Genomic DNA, 14,155 nt, shown 5'->3' on the forward strand with positions numbered 1-14,155 from the left:
CCGGTGCAGCCCTTTTTGACACGGCACGTGTTTATAAGTTTATTACATTACAATGGGGCTTACTTAGATACTTTACTGTTTTATTATATTTGAATAGAATTACCCAGGAGATAAAGTCTGTTCATAGATATAAGAAAGTGACTACAGGTCCGTACTTTGCTTAGAATTTAATTATTTGGGGTTTTGTTAGGAAAGATATTAAATAATATTTATTTATTTATGTATGTATTTATGTTTAAATCTAAAATAAAATTACAAATTATTTTTATTACCTACTTCAATTACTTAAAATTATTCACATAATATATCAGTATCACTATCGCTATTATCGCCTGTTCTAATTATTATTTCTGCTTTTTCTATATGTTTAACAGAATTTGCCCAACTTTGTGGAGGGATGTTAAAAATTTCGGTTTCTATAAGTGGGAGGACACGGGGAAAAACATTGTTACGACGAATGGCAAATTTCAGTTGCTGCCAAACATGTTCAATGGGATTAAATATTCAGTGGTAACCCTTAAAACTGTATGCCCTAGATTTTTTGTACCATTATCACAGACGTATTCCTTTTGTTTGTTTAAATTTTGTAGAACCTCAATTAATTGCTGTTTGGTATAATTTTCGTGAAAATAAATGTCGTTATTATACATGTAGTTTTGGATTGTTCCTTTTGTGTCACATGAGGAAAGGGTTTTAGTCAACTGTGGACTGTGATAACTTGCATTGTCCATTACAATGACGCTATTAGGAGGAATGTTTTTAACTAGTTTGTTTTTAAACCAACTTTCCAATAAATCAGCGGTGGTGTCTTTATGGCAATCCAGAGAAGAATCTTTATTATTTTTCGCAGATCGAGAAAGTCCATTTGGAATCCAACCATCTTTAGAGCCAGCATGCAAAATAGTTATTCTTTTACCTCTTTTTGGCGCGTTTGTTTTACACTTATCAGTTGAGTCGACCCAACCCTTTTCCGGGGTATCATAAGTGTCGAACCAGGTTTCATCCAAGCAAATAATTGGCCTTTGTTGTTCTCTGTAAATCCTAATTTATTCTAGATATTCCAGTAGCCATTTCCGAATCCTAAAAGGTTCCATTAAAACTTGCCTTTTGTCGATTTTTTGAAATCTAAAACCCATGTGTTGAATACACTTCCATAAGGTAGTTCAGCCACATTTAACATCGGTTTCATTTTTTTCAAGCCTGCTAATTAAGTCATCTAATGTAGGCACGCTTTGTTACTCGTATAACTGGTAAATTTTACTCCGCATTATATCTTGATCACTTTCATCTACACTCGAGAAAATGTCAGCATCGCTTCAGTTTTTCCTCGCTGAAATGGGATTATTCACAAATTTCCATACAGTTGATGTTGGAATTTTCGTCAATGTAGCCGTTTCTTCTAAAGATGCTTACTTGCTGACACCACGTTCAATGAGAGTCAAATAAACATTGTTTATAACTTAATTAGTCTCAATAGAATAGTGTTTTTATACATTTGAGCGGGAGCATCTCCTGAGATACACTAGACTCGCACATATTTTGCATAATTCGCACACCATTCAGCACACGCTGTATTACACACGAAATAAGAATGATTATTAGTAAACTTAAACTAAGTAGTATACCAAACCAAAGAATATTAAACACAGGTAGGTATAAAATTGTTTCCTATTACGCACTTTAGGTAATAATCTTGTTGCATTGTATCTTAATGACCACCCTTGGATAATCCCATTCAAAAAAATTGGTCCTTATATCTATGAACAGACCGTACCCACAATATAGGGTATGCCTAGAGAAAGTCAAAGTTTTTTTGTTAAATTAATAAAATTATATTCCAAATATCTTTGGTATCGTCTACTTGAAACGTTCTTGTGTGCTTTGTTTTGTAAAGTGAATTGTGTCTGTGTTTGTGTGTCCAGTATTTGTTAAAATGCCCCAAGCAGAAAAGGAAAAATAATATTAATTAATTGTTACATTGTCTTAAAGAAAAACCAAAAAAAAAGCTGTGAACAAGCCCAGTTCACTAAGGACTTATGTAAGGAGTTTCGGAGACCACTTAAAACACTGGGCAACCCCAACTCCTTTTATTGGATGCTGCACCCTGTATGGTTAAGGCAGCACAAAATTTAAAAATACTGTATTTCAAAAAATTCATATTACTTGTTTGGCACAAGTTATTTCTAAAAGCAACTTCCCTAGTTCAATGTTTTAAGGAAAATTGCCCAAATACTCAATTTCCACCACAGCTGACGGAACTTGGACTTTGAGTTATTTAAAAAAGTTAACGGAGATCTAAACGACTCACCTACCCTCCTCCATTATACTTTCCTAAAGATGTAGCGACACCATTTATATTAGACCATATATATTAGACTATCTTGTGCAATCCTTTCGGCATCATATAGTGGTATATTTATTAAGGGTTCTGTTTGGTCTACCCATCTAGTTGGATATCGGATCTTCTAGCGATATGCTCCCGTTGGTTCGATGCTCTGACCCCGGGACTCGTTTAGATACGCTTAGATTGGTAGTCGCTGATCTTGCCATGATTGGACAATGGCGTATATATAGATAGTTAAAATTTTTTAGCCTGCAATTTCTGATGTCTGTGAAGAATTGTTGTCTTCTCTATCAATCATAATTTTCGTCTTTTATTTATTTATCTAAAATCTCTCTCATGATGTATTCGCTATAAGTGTTAAATAAAATTAGTGAACCAATGCTTAACTTCTGTGGTCGTTGTGAAAGTCCCCGATTCTCGCGCTGTTTTCCTGATCGAGGTTGCGGACCAGTTGAACCAGCTGTTTTGGCGTTCTCATTTACAGTGGAATATTAATTTTTCTAACCTTTTCAATAAGTTGTCTGGTACACAATAACGCGTTTTACCACAAACCGAAACTCAATTTTACATACTCAACGCACGTTTAGCCAACCAAGTTGGTATCTTCAGGAGAAGATTAAAACTAGTTTTAATCTTCTCCTGAACTAGTTTCTTTTCCTGGAACAAAAACTACTTGTTCCTCTGAAAACTTCGGTAAAAGAAATGATTTAGGACGAATATGTATGATATACAGGAAGATCTTACTGGCGTAAGATACAAGAGAAACGCTTTTGTAGTTGTTGCACTCCAAGGGCGAAACTTTATTGAATGTTGGAACTAACAGCGACTCTCCCCAGTCTTGCGGCCCCTGTCCTGTGTTCCATTTCTAGATTCCAGATTTAGATTCAGTTTCTATTGAATATTTGAGTTCTGAAAAGACTTGACTTGTGTAAATCAAAAACACACTTAATTCCAAAACTAAAATACTCTCCGATAACTTTTTTAATTTTTAAACATATAAAAAACACAATTTTGAAAAACACTTAGTCACCAATTGTTTTTATAACTGCACAGAATAGTTTGTAAATGTAGTTGTTGGATTTTTAATGGTATTATAATTTTTTTTATTGTCCCAAATGTATTTTGTCACTGATACTTTCCTGTTTTAGATTTTATGTTTTGCAGTTTTGTCATCTATTGCAAAGAAATATTTGTGGTTTTACTTAAAATAACAATAATGGTCATGATTTTTCATGTAATAAAAATGTATATATTCCAAAAATCTTATACAATTAAATGCGCATATATTATGGATTTTCGTTTCATTTATCCCATTTTAAGTTAATAACTTTTACTTAATATACCCAGTTTTTCACTAATGGGAACGAGGTACGTCATTAGAGACACGAATGTTTCTAAAAATTTGAAAAAAAAATCCGCCGAGTCATCTTGAATTCTGCACAATGTACGAAGCAGCAACATTCTATTCCCATTGTTCCACAATTCAAATTTGAAGATGACGATTTTGTAATGCCAATATCGCCTTCTCCTTCGGCAATTGTTTAATCCTGGTCTCGATGCTCAGATATGGAGGAATACGGCGCCGGTCGCCATGACGACCGCATTTCCGGCCGGAATCGCTTACCGGTTTTTGAGCTTTCGTCGTTTTGCGCTTTCGGGGGTCTCGTAAGTGCTTCGGGATTGATTTCGTCGGAAATCTTTATGGAAATTCTGAGTAATCCTCCGCGCTCACATACATACACCAAAAGGTGTGATATCTATACAAGGTGTGTTCAAAAACTAAGGGAAATTTTAAGTTTTATCAAAAAGTATTCATCAAAATTAATGTTGTCCCCTTCAAAGTAATCCCCTCCAGATATAATACACTTGTGCAAAAGTTTTTTCCAATTGTCGACGCACTTCTGGTAAGCACTTTTTTGTATAGGCTAGAGTTCTTCCAGCGATGTTTTCTTTAACTCCTCAATCGTTCCAAACCTCTTTCCTTTCATGGGTTTGTTGAGTTTTGGGAAAAGGAAAAGGTCGCATGGGGCAATATCCGGTGAATATAATGTTAGCACTTCGACTGGCTAACAAAAAAAAACTTGAAAGAAAAAGCTAAAAGATAACGGGGAGGTAGACTCTTATTGAAGTATTAAATTAAGGGTGGTCAGACTATAATTGTACTCGGTGATTCACTACTCGAAAGTTGTTTAAAGTTGAGGAGTTCGTCCTATTTCTGCCCTGGCCACCCAGTTGGTGAGGGGGCGGATAAAACGTAAGCAAAATTAGAGAGATTTTGGCGCCACCCATTTTTCACCGGACGTAGCTCCTCGAATAGTGAAAAACTGATTTATCACAAAATGGGAAAGGAGGAGTATTAGCTACAAAAAAAAATTCTAGGCCTTAAGTTAATAGCAAGCGTCTATTGTTATTAAACAAAGTCTCCAAAAGAAAAAGCGGAAAAACCAAAAGCTACCAAAGTTATAAATAATCGTTTCAACTTTACGGTCTTGAGCGCTCAATCTTTAAATAAGCCGGTCGCATAACAGGCATGTAATACACAAAAGCTCAAAATCAATCGATCCGCTTTAGAAAGAACAGTGTAAATTACTCACAAATACCAAATTTTAGTGCTATTGCTCTATCTTCCTCTGGTGTATGTTAATCAGCATGACTGTCTAGAATATTCTGGAATGGACGGTCCTCAGTTTCAAAGATCGTCGAGACACGAACTTCACCTTTCACCTTGGGCGACCTTCTTGGAAGTATTGACAAAAGAAAATGCCTGCCGCTGGATGTCCGAACAAACTAGTGCTTATTATTTTGGTAGGGCCATTTATAATGCCTAGGAATAAAAGGCCTAAAAGGAAGCAAAACCACCCTAAGTACCCAGTTACATCATGCCGCGCCAGAAGAGACCATGTGATAGGGAACAAAAAGTGAGATTTCAAGATAATCGCTGGTATAACATGCTTAGCAGGTTGTTAGTGGCCTTCCTCGCTAGTTATCGGAGTTGTTTAAATTCGCGTTACCCAATATATTCAAATCCAGAAAACGTGATATCAACTGAATCAACCTTAAAATATGGGTGCGAAACTCCGATGGGTTATATTCGCGTTAGCGTTCTAGATCAAAAAGAGCCCGATACGAGCTTTTTCTTTTAATATTGAAAATAACAAAAAAACACAAAAAGATTTCATTGGTCGAGGAAAAGCATCGAATCGATTCGACATTCCCTGGCGATGACAGACGGTCGCAACTCTGGTCACTTCCGGACGAATTGAACGTTATTGATTGACATTTGGCTTGCGATCGATTAAAATGTTTTCTTGAATGAAAGATGATTTTTATTGGGGAAAAATGCCGAATCAAGTGCATCAATCCAACGCAGCATGACAACATAGACAACATAGCTAAGTTGCTTTCCTTTACTTTACGCGAGAGTGTTTTGACTTTGAAAGTTCTAATCTTAATTACGTTTGCTTATATTGTTTTTTTTAGTGTTTTACTGGCTCATGCACCATTTGTGTTTAGATGGACGAGAAGAAAAGACGAGACGTGAGCTGGAATACAGAGGAGATGAAACTAGTTACTATCCCTTTTGTATGTAGTTAAAATTATGGTAATACTGCTAGATTAAACTTAGATATTTAACTAAAAGCAATTTTCTGATTTGGGGTAAATCTAGCCTGTAACAATGATGGCTAAGGAACGATTCTGATTTTGTTTTTGGCCAAAAAGTTAGACACAAGCAACGATAACTGAGCAGGTGCATTATCCTATTGGATTGTTTTCACACAATTCCCGATGTTTTCTTCGTATTGCTTCTTACAAGCAAGGTTGTTATTATTTATTATTTATTGGTAAGACCTCTTGCTGCTACACGTTTCGTGCCCAAAACTTCGGAAAAAATTGCATGGCATGAGCCAATAGAGATGCCGACGTCTTCCATCCCTTCTCTAATAGTGATTTGACGATTTTTCAACACCATTTATATGAAATTGAGGCATTAACTTATAGTTTTGTGACAAATAAAATAAAAAATGAAATATCTGAATTATTTATTTATGTACTTATTTAAAGAAGTCTACCTAACAGTAATGAAATCCAATTAACAGGTTGATTGTAGTACAAATTATTAAATAGTTACAGAGACATTGCAAGTAAGGATGATATGAAACGTAACCTAAAGTCTAGCATAACATAACATATGCGAAAACCCTTGTCCAACTTATACCATACATACTTCAAAAAATATTCTCATTACTACTGTATTTTTAAAATCGCTAGTGCAACGTACGAAAAATTCATAGCTTTTTGAGGCCAGTAACTTATTAACATGAGGATCAAAGGATAATTTCGAGTCGAATATTACTCAAAAGTCACAAAAATTGTTACACCGGGAGAGAGTTTTATCAAAAATATGATAGTCATATTTCACAGCTGCACTTATGGTGGTAAAAAAGACATTCATTACATTACTTGGCTGTTTTAAATTGCAAGCTATTATTTAGGAACCAATTGCTGATTTGCCCCAAACTACGCTATAGAGTAAGACATTTTTCTGAACACCGATTTTTTTTTTTTAAATTACGTAGTCCGCATATATCAAAAAACTGACACCAATACCATTAAGGAAAATATTGAATAATAATGGCCTCAATTGAACCTTGAGGAACGCCTGAGGAAGCAATGTACTCATCGTTAACGTGACCATTAAAATAGGCGTACTGAGCGCGGTTAGGCAAGTATAAGGAAAACAAATTAGCAAGCGATTCGGAAAAGCCAATGGAACTTATGGATTACAATTCTGTGATCTTGACGATCAAACGCTTTTAAAAAATTAAGACATATCACGCCCACTTGAGAACCTTCATCAGTAGCCTCAGAAAGATACTAAGACATAATCGTAAAATTGGTAATGGTGGATCTTCCTTTAAAAAAATATATGTTTTTGGTTACTATGTAATTCTTAACGACATGAAATATTTCGTGCTGTAGGAGAGATTCTCAAACTTTATAGAAGTTGTGATTTGCGATCTACAGTCTTTTTTGTGTACGGGATTAATTTTAGACATTTTCCATGTACCAGGGATCACTTGGTCTCTCAGACAAAGATTGAAAAATATTACAAGCGGTTTAGCCAGATCAAACCGACGTCATATATAAGGAATGCTAGAACTAAATCTGGTAAATTTAAATTTAATTACTTTAAGAGCTTTTACCCACACGTGTTTATATTTTTAAAGTGGTTTAATTTGATTTTAATGTCGCATTCAGTTTTCAGTAGATAGCTTTAATAGGAGCCCCTAATTTCAGATTTAATCTTCGACCTAAGCCATTTAAAATTTTGCAATGATCAGGGACTATCCGCATTTCGGAATCTTTTGGGACATCCAGCTTTCTTTTGTATATTGTATATTAAATTAATCCAGAGCGAATACCTATTATTATCATCATCATTATCATGTATTGCACGTTCCACCATGCATGTTGATAGTTTTAGGCAGGACTTAGTCCAAAATTTTATTGCTCCTATTTCTGACAAAAATACTTTGCGAGATATTCATACAGTTCATGAAATTGCTAAGCAATCTAATACATAGAATTTCTGTACCAGTATATAAGAAGCCGGAGTATGCAGAGATATTGATATTGAAAAGTAGCAGCGAGAATTTGATTCTCGCTTATTACTCTGATTTTAGATATCAACACCGCACTTTATAGGTTATATCTTGTTTGTAAATAATGTAATTCATAGAGAAACTAGTATTGTTTCTTTTTAGTTTCTCGATAATGTTATCCGGTCTAATACTTTTAAAATACACTACATTTCTTAATCAGAGTATTTACTTACCTTTAAATATTTTCATCATATAGCTTAAACCCTACATTTTAATAAAATTTGTGAATTCCTTCAAATCAGTCATAATGTATACACCAAAATTATACAACACCAACACCAGAATGCAATGGCAACCCGAAATTTGAATTGATTTGTAGGGACCATCCAATCCAACCGATCACCATACGAACAACGAAACCACACTACAATTGTATCTAGAACCCTGGGATCTTTGACAAGAACATAACCATGAAAGTCTATAGAGAAAAAGTCAATGAGATTATCTCAAAAGCATCAAGCACCAAGGGCAAATGATTTATATCTGGTAACTTCAATATGGTTTCAGATTGTTCATGCGCAGAGATTATAACTGCTGAGAGTATGCGTGAGATTAGTTTAATTGAATGTAAACCTACTTTTTACAAAACTTCTGGATTCCTCCTGCGTCGGTTTTTGCTGAATCGAACTTGCTGACGTTTCGCCAATCATCCTATTGGCTTCTTCAGAGCTTAAAGCAACAGGATGATTGGCGAAACGTCAGCAAGTTCGAGTGGAAACAGTTTCAGTCAAGCTCTCAAGAAGCCAACAGGATGATTGGCGAAACGTTAGCAAGTTCGACTCAGCAAAAACTGACGCAGAAGAAATCCAGAAGTTTTGTAAAAAGTATTACAGTCACCTGTGGAAGTTTCTTTGAAAAATTGAGTGTAAACCTGTTGAAATAATTTTAATTTATAATAATTATTATTATTGACGGTTGGTCAGGTCAACAGCGATGACGAATCACTCGCATTGCTAATGGGGAACGGCAAAAATTTCGAAACTCCGGCTAAATCCCGTCAAACCGAATCGAAATTCAGACCGCAGAGTCCCACGGGAAACCCATTAGGAACGCAAGGCGGGTGCCGAACGCCCCCAACAAAAATCGTCATTCCAAACAAGCGCCCGAGTCCCGCCAATATGTCCTTGTTCTCCTCCCTGCCGTTGGTCGGTTTATAATGTCAATTTATGCGGGCGCTGCGACGCCTGGGACGCCGACGATGTTGCCGATACCGACGCCGTTCCCAGTCTAACCACGTGTCTCATATTTCATCCCCGCCAGCGCCCCCCCCCCCCCCCGCCGGTCGCAGCATAACCCAAAATGTCGGCGTCCGCTTGTCAGCGTGCTTTTCGTCGATTGTCCCCGCAACGTTGCCGTTGTTTTGCGATTTATTTTTGTTTCTAGGGAAAAACTGCATCATCATTGACGGGCCCAATGCGCTTGGAACAGTAGTGGCCAAAAACGTTAAAAAAGAAAACGTAATATACCGGGTGTCCCAGTAAAGGCAAGAAGGTACGGTATTGCGGAAATGAATGGACCAGAGGGCGTCGTTGCCATCTTGAATTTTACAAATAGTTTTTTGCAAAATTTTCTTATATTAATTATTAAGAGTAATTAAAGAAGGTACCCGCAACAATGTTTTACTACTCAAATATTGAAACACATTTTAAGCATATTTCTTTTATAAATCCTTTAAAAATAATATAAGATCTCGAATATATATTGAAATATAAATATCGTCAAAAATAAATTCCAAAAACACATCTCGTATTGTCAAAATATTAACTTCTAGTCCCCTATACTTGTCTGTCTGTGACCTTTACAGTGCAAATGTGCATAAGGGTTTGAATAATTTTCACATAACCTTACGAATCGCCATAATAATTTTTAATTTTTAAGTTTTTGCTATAAAAGGTAAGATCTTCTCGATCTCACTCAATCGCAGGGTCTAGTTGTATCTTTGCTAAATTATTTTCGAAGAAAAGGATAATGGAGGCCCTTTATTGGGTTTTAAGGTTTAGATAACTAATGAAATTGTGGATATCATTTGATTTTTAATTCCTTTTTCAGCGGCTGGCACTAAATATTAGTGTATCCACAGTTGCATTAAAAAAAGGTTTAAAATTCAACGATAACTTAATTAAGTCACCAGGAAAGGAGAGACTCCGAAAAAAGACCCATCAGTCGTAATTAACTGATGTAATTAAATGTGTTATTCTATATAATCATTTAGAACAATGCAATATAATATTTATTTCATTTCATTGCAACTTTAAATAGAAGCTTAAACAACAAGAAATTACTCTTATCAGCAATAGTTCCTTAGAGAGATTATTGCCCATCATAGGCTTTCAATTTTAAAAATTTAATAACCCAAGTTATCTCACACTGACCAATATTTCTTTGCTTCGAACTATTTTGTTAATAAATTATTTTCTCCCGTGAGGTTATTTTCATGAACGACAAGTTTTCCAAAGTGAAGGCAAAAATGCAATATAATTCAATAAAAAGTGTAAGAAGATTGAACTTTTAAGAGAAGCGATTTATTGTCGTCCATGCAGGGAGTAAAAAAGAATTTGTTTATGGAGCAAGCTTGGTGTTTGGTTCCAGGTAAAATCTGTAGATTACCATGAAGGTATGAATATGAATTAGGTCGCTAGAAAAAAATTACTTTGCAACTTGGAAAAGGCGTCAGTTATTACTATGGATGTTGCTCCGTAGCACGGCATTTTATCAGAAAAGGATCCATGGACAAATTGGAATTTTTAGATATAGTGAAAAGAAATATGTGATAGATGAGATCATCAGAAGTCATGGCCATGCAGTACTTCGTACCCTTCCATAGCAATGTGAGTTAATATGGCCGCATGCTAATGTTACATTGTGCAACAAGCCTGGTATACGGCATTTGGACGTTTGTGTGGTACAAACTAATAACATTCTTTTCGAGTGGTATAACAATACTATTTTTAATGAAATAGAGGCCATAATAATTTCACTGGATTTAGAAAGCGATATTGAAAGTGATCGAGCTTTAAATGAAAAAATTGAAAGACTCTCCTTATCATTTATTTATTATTTATATAAAAAAAGGGATAATGGGCAATATTTGCATACAAATAAGTACATCACAACGTAGTAATAGTGTCTATGGTATGGTAAAAAAAATAATAGAAATTAAGATAAACAATGAACCTTGAGTCCAATAACAACCCATAGAGTTGGGATGCTGACTAAAATTGAGTTTTGAGTTTTAAATTATTTTATTCATATTTTAGGTTAGGATAAAGATATTGAGATGCGGTTTTCGTTGGGTTGTTGGACTCTTGTTTGACTATGTAATTCATCTCACTCATTCGCTTGATGGCCTAGGAAAAGCCCATTTTCACTCCAAGTTTATTAAAATCCATTATGAAGTTACCCACTTTTATTTTCGAGAATGTTGGAGCATCAAGCACCACCTTCGTTTTAGAGATAGAGTAAAAGGTGGCTAAAAAAAATTTAAATGTCATAAGCGAATCGAACAAAATGGCGCTGTACTATGCATCAGTTCACAGTAAACTTTCCTTCGCTTTAATATTCGATCAAAAATCTAATTCTCCAAAACAGAAAAGCTCTGACAGAACTATTAAAGCTCCAGAAAAATTTAAACGGCCAAGTTGACTCTTCACATTTCTTATCAAAAATTAACCTAACAATACCAACAATCACCAGATCTCAAAGTATATCTAATTTTCATAGTTATTTTCTTGATAAGTCCTAACCCCAAAAGACACAACCATACTAATGATATTCCATTTTGGAATTTATTTAAGTCCAGTGATTTTTGAAAAAGTTTAGTTTTAAAACGTTTGAGGTTGCTTAATTGTTTTATTTGGTAAAATATTTAAGCATGAAACAATACCTATCTAAAATTTAAAACCGGAATTGAATTGCCATGCGCAGAGCTTGTATAGTACACCTTTCTGCCGCTAGGTTGTGGATAGTACAACTTATTGCAAGTTCAACGCCACCTTCGTTTTAAATTTAACTTGTTTTGTTCACTTGCAGTGCCATTTTTGTTAACGCTGTTTTTTTGTTATTTCGTTTTTTTCGATGGCAAGTTACGAACAACGTGCAGCTGTGAAATTTTGTTTTCTGCTCGGTAAAAGTGCTGCTGAAACTGTTTCAATGTTAAAAGCAGATTATAAAGACGATGCGATGGGAAAAGCTCAAGTGTACCAGTGGTTTGTTCGCTTCAAAAATAGCGACGAGTCAATTGATGACCGACCTCGTTCTGAACGTCCATCAACTGCTCGAATCGACAAAAATATTGAAAAGGTTCAAGAGTTTGTGCTCACAGACCGTCGACAGACAATTCAACAATTATCAAAGATTAGTGGGTTGTCTTGGAGCACGGTTCAGCGAATTTTAACCGAAGATTTGGGAATGAAAAGAGTTGCTGCCAAGTTTGTTCCTCGTGTTCTGACTGACATGCAAAAAGAACATCGAGTTGAAGCATGTCGTGCTTTGAATCAACAGTTTGAAACGGATCTAGATTTTCTTTCAAAGATCATTACTGGTGACGAGTCATGGTGCTACGGTTACGATCCAGAAACGAAGCAACAGTCCAGCCAATGGAAGACGTCACTGTCTCCCCGTCCAAAAAAATGTCGTCAGGTCAAATCAAACATCAAAACGATACTGATACCAGGTGAGACCGTTAATCAAGCTTTTTGTCTGGAAGTTTTAAGAAGATTGCGCAACAGTATTCGACAAAAAAGACCCGATTTGTGGCGGACAGGGGACTGGTTCTTTCACCACGATAATTCACCTCCACACACAGCCATTTCTGTTTAGCAGTTTTTGGCTAAAAATGGCATGGTTCCTCTGCCCCATGCACTTTACTTGCCTGATCTCGCTCAATGTGACTTCTTCTTATTTCCACGTATGAAAAGGGACATGAAAGGACAGCGATTTGACAACATTGAAGAGGTCAAGAAAAAAACGAGGGATGAGCTGTCGGCTATAGCCAAAGATGAATATGAAAAATGTTTCGAACAGTGGAAGCACCGCTGGGACAAATATATTAGTTGTAATGGAGAGTACTTTGAAGGGGGAAGGTCATTCTGTGATTTTCAAAACAATATATAGTTTATAAAAAATGATTCCCATTTTTTGGGTACCCCCTCGTACAAAATTCAACATTAAATAGGTTTTTCTTAACATTTAGAAATACGGTCTGCAAATCTGAAATCTTTATCCATTATCCATTCCTAAGCTTCTCACAAAACTTATTCTATTTATTATTAATATTAACAGAATGTCCACCCAATTGAAATCTCACCTTTTTGGCCAGGCAGATTTGGAAGCATTTTACTGTGAACAGTGCTGGGGTGGATATTTCGTTAACTCTGTTCAAGTTATAGTTTCAGGTTTGTATAGCTTCACCTGGAATTTTTGCTGTCGTTTGCATAATAATGATGAGAACCCGACAACAGAAATTTTGTGAAGCGGTAGGGAAGAAGTTAGAAGAAGAATTTGTTAAAGAATTTGGTGATTAAGAGTGTCAAAAGCTTTCGAGTAGTCTAATAGACTAGAGTTAGTAGTGTTAACTGGCCTTCATTTGTAGCCCTTTATTTATGCATCTAATCGAAATAAATTTACTAAAGATCAGAGAGGTGGCTGACCTGTTTAACAAAAAAGCTCCTGGTGTCTTAATAGGCAAAGCAATTATAGACGAGGAGGAAGTGCTTAATACATAGATGATCTATTGATCTATTGATCTATTGACGACAATGAAGGGCAAAAACTAAAAAAACCAACGGAACCTAATGGTATTCCATTAAAACTAAATGTCTTAGACTTTTTAATACTTACGAAATATCAGAAGAATGGCTAAAATGACTAAAAGTCAGGAAGTGCAACGATCACAATCGATAAATCTGATGAACTAAATAAATAAGAAACAAATGCTTAAATCGTTTAGAGGCAGTTCGGCGTTAGAAATGCCCTTTGTGCAAGGGAAGCAATTTTTGCTTCGAATATTCTTCTTCAAAAGTGTCGCTACCAACGTAAGAACGTTTTCGTTTGTGTTTCATTGACTATGAAAATGCGTTGAACAGAGTGCAACAAGAAAAGCTGACCAATACTGATGTCTATCATAGGGCTACAGTCCTGTCACGTACTT

The sequence above is a fragment of the Cylas formicarius genome, unplaced genomic scaffold (assembly GCF_029955315.1).
Source record: "Cylas formicarius isolate icCylForm1 unplaced genomic scaffold, icCylForm1.1 PGA_scaffold_5__7_contigs__length_24384050, whole genome shotgun sequence".
Taxonomy (NCBI): Eukaryota; Metazoa; Arthropoda; class Insecta; order Coleoptera; family Brentidae; genus Cylas; species Cylas formicarius.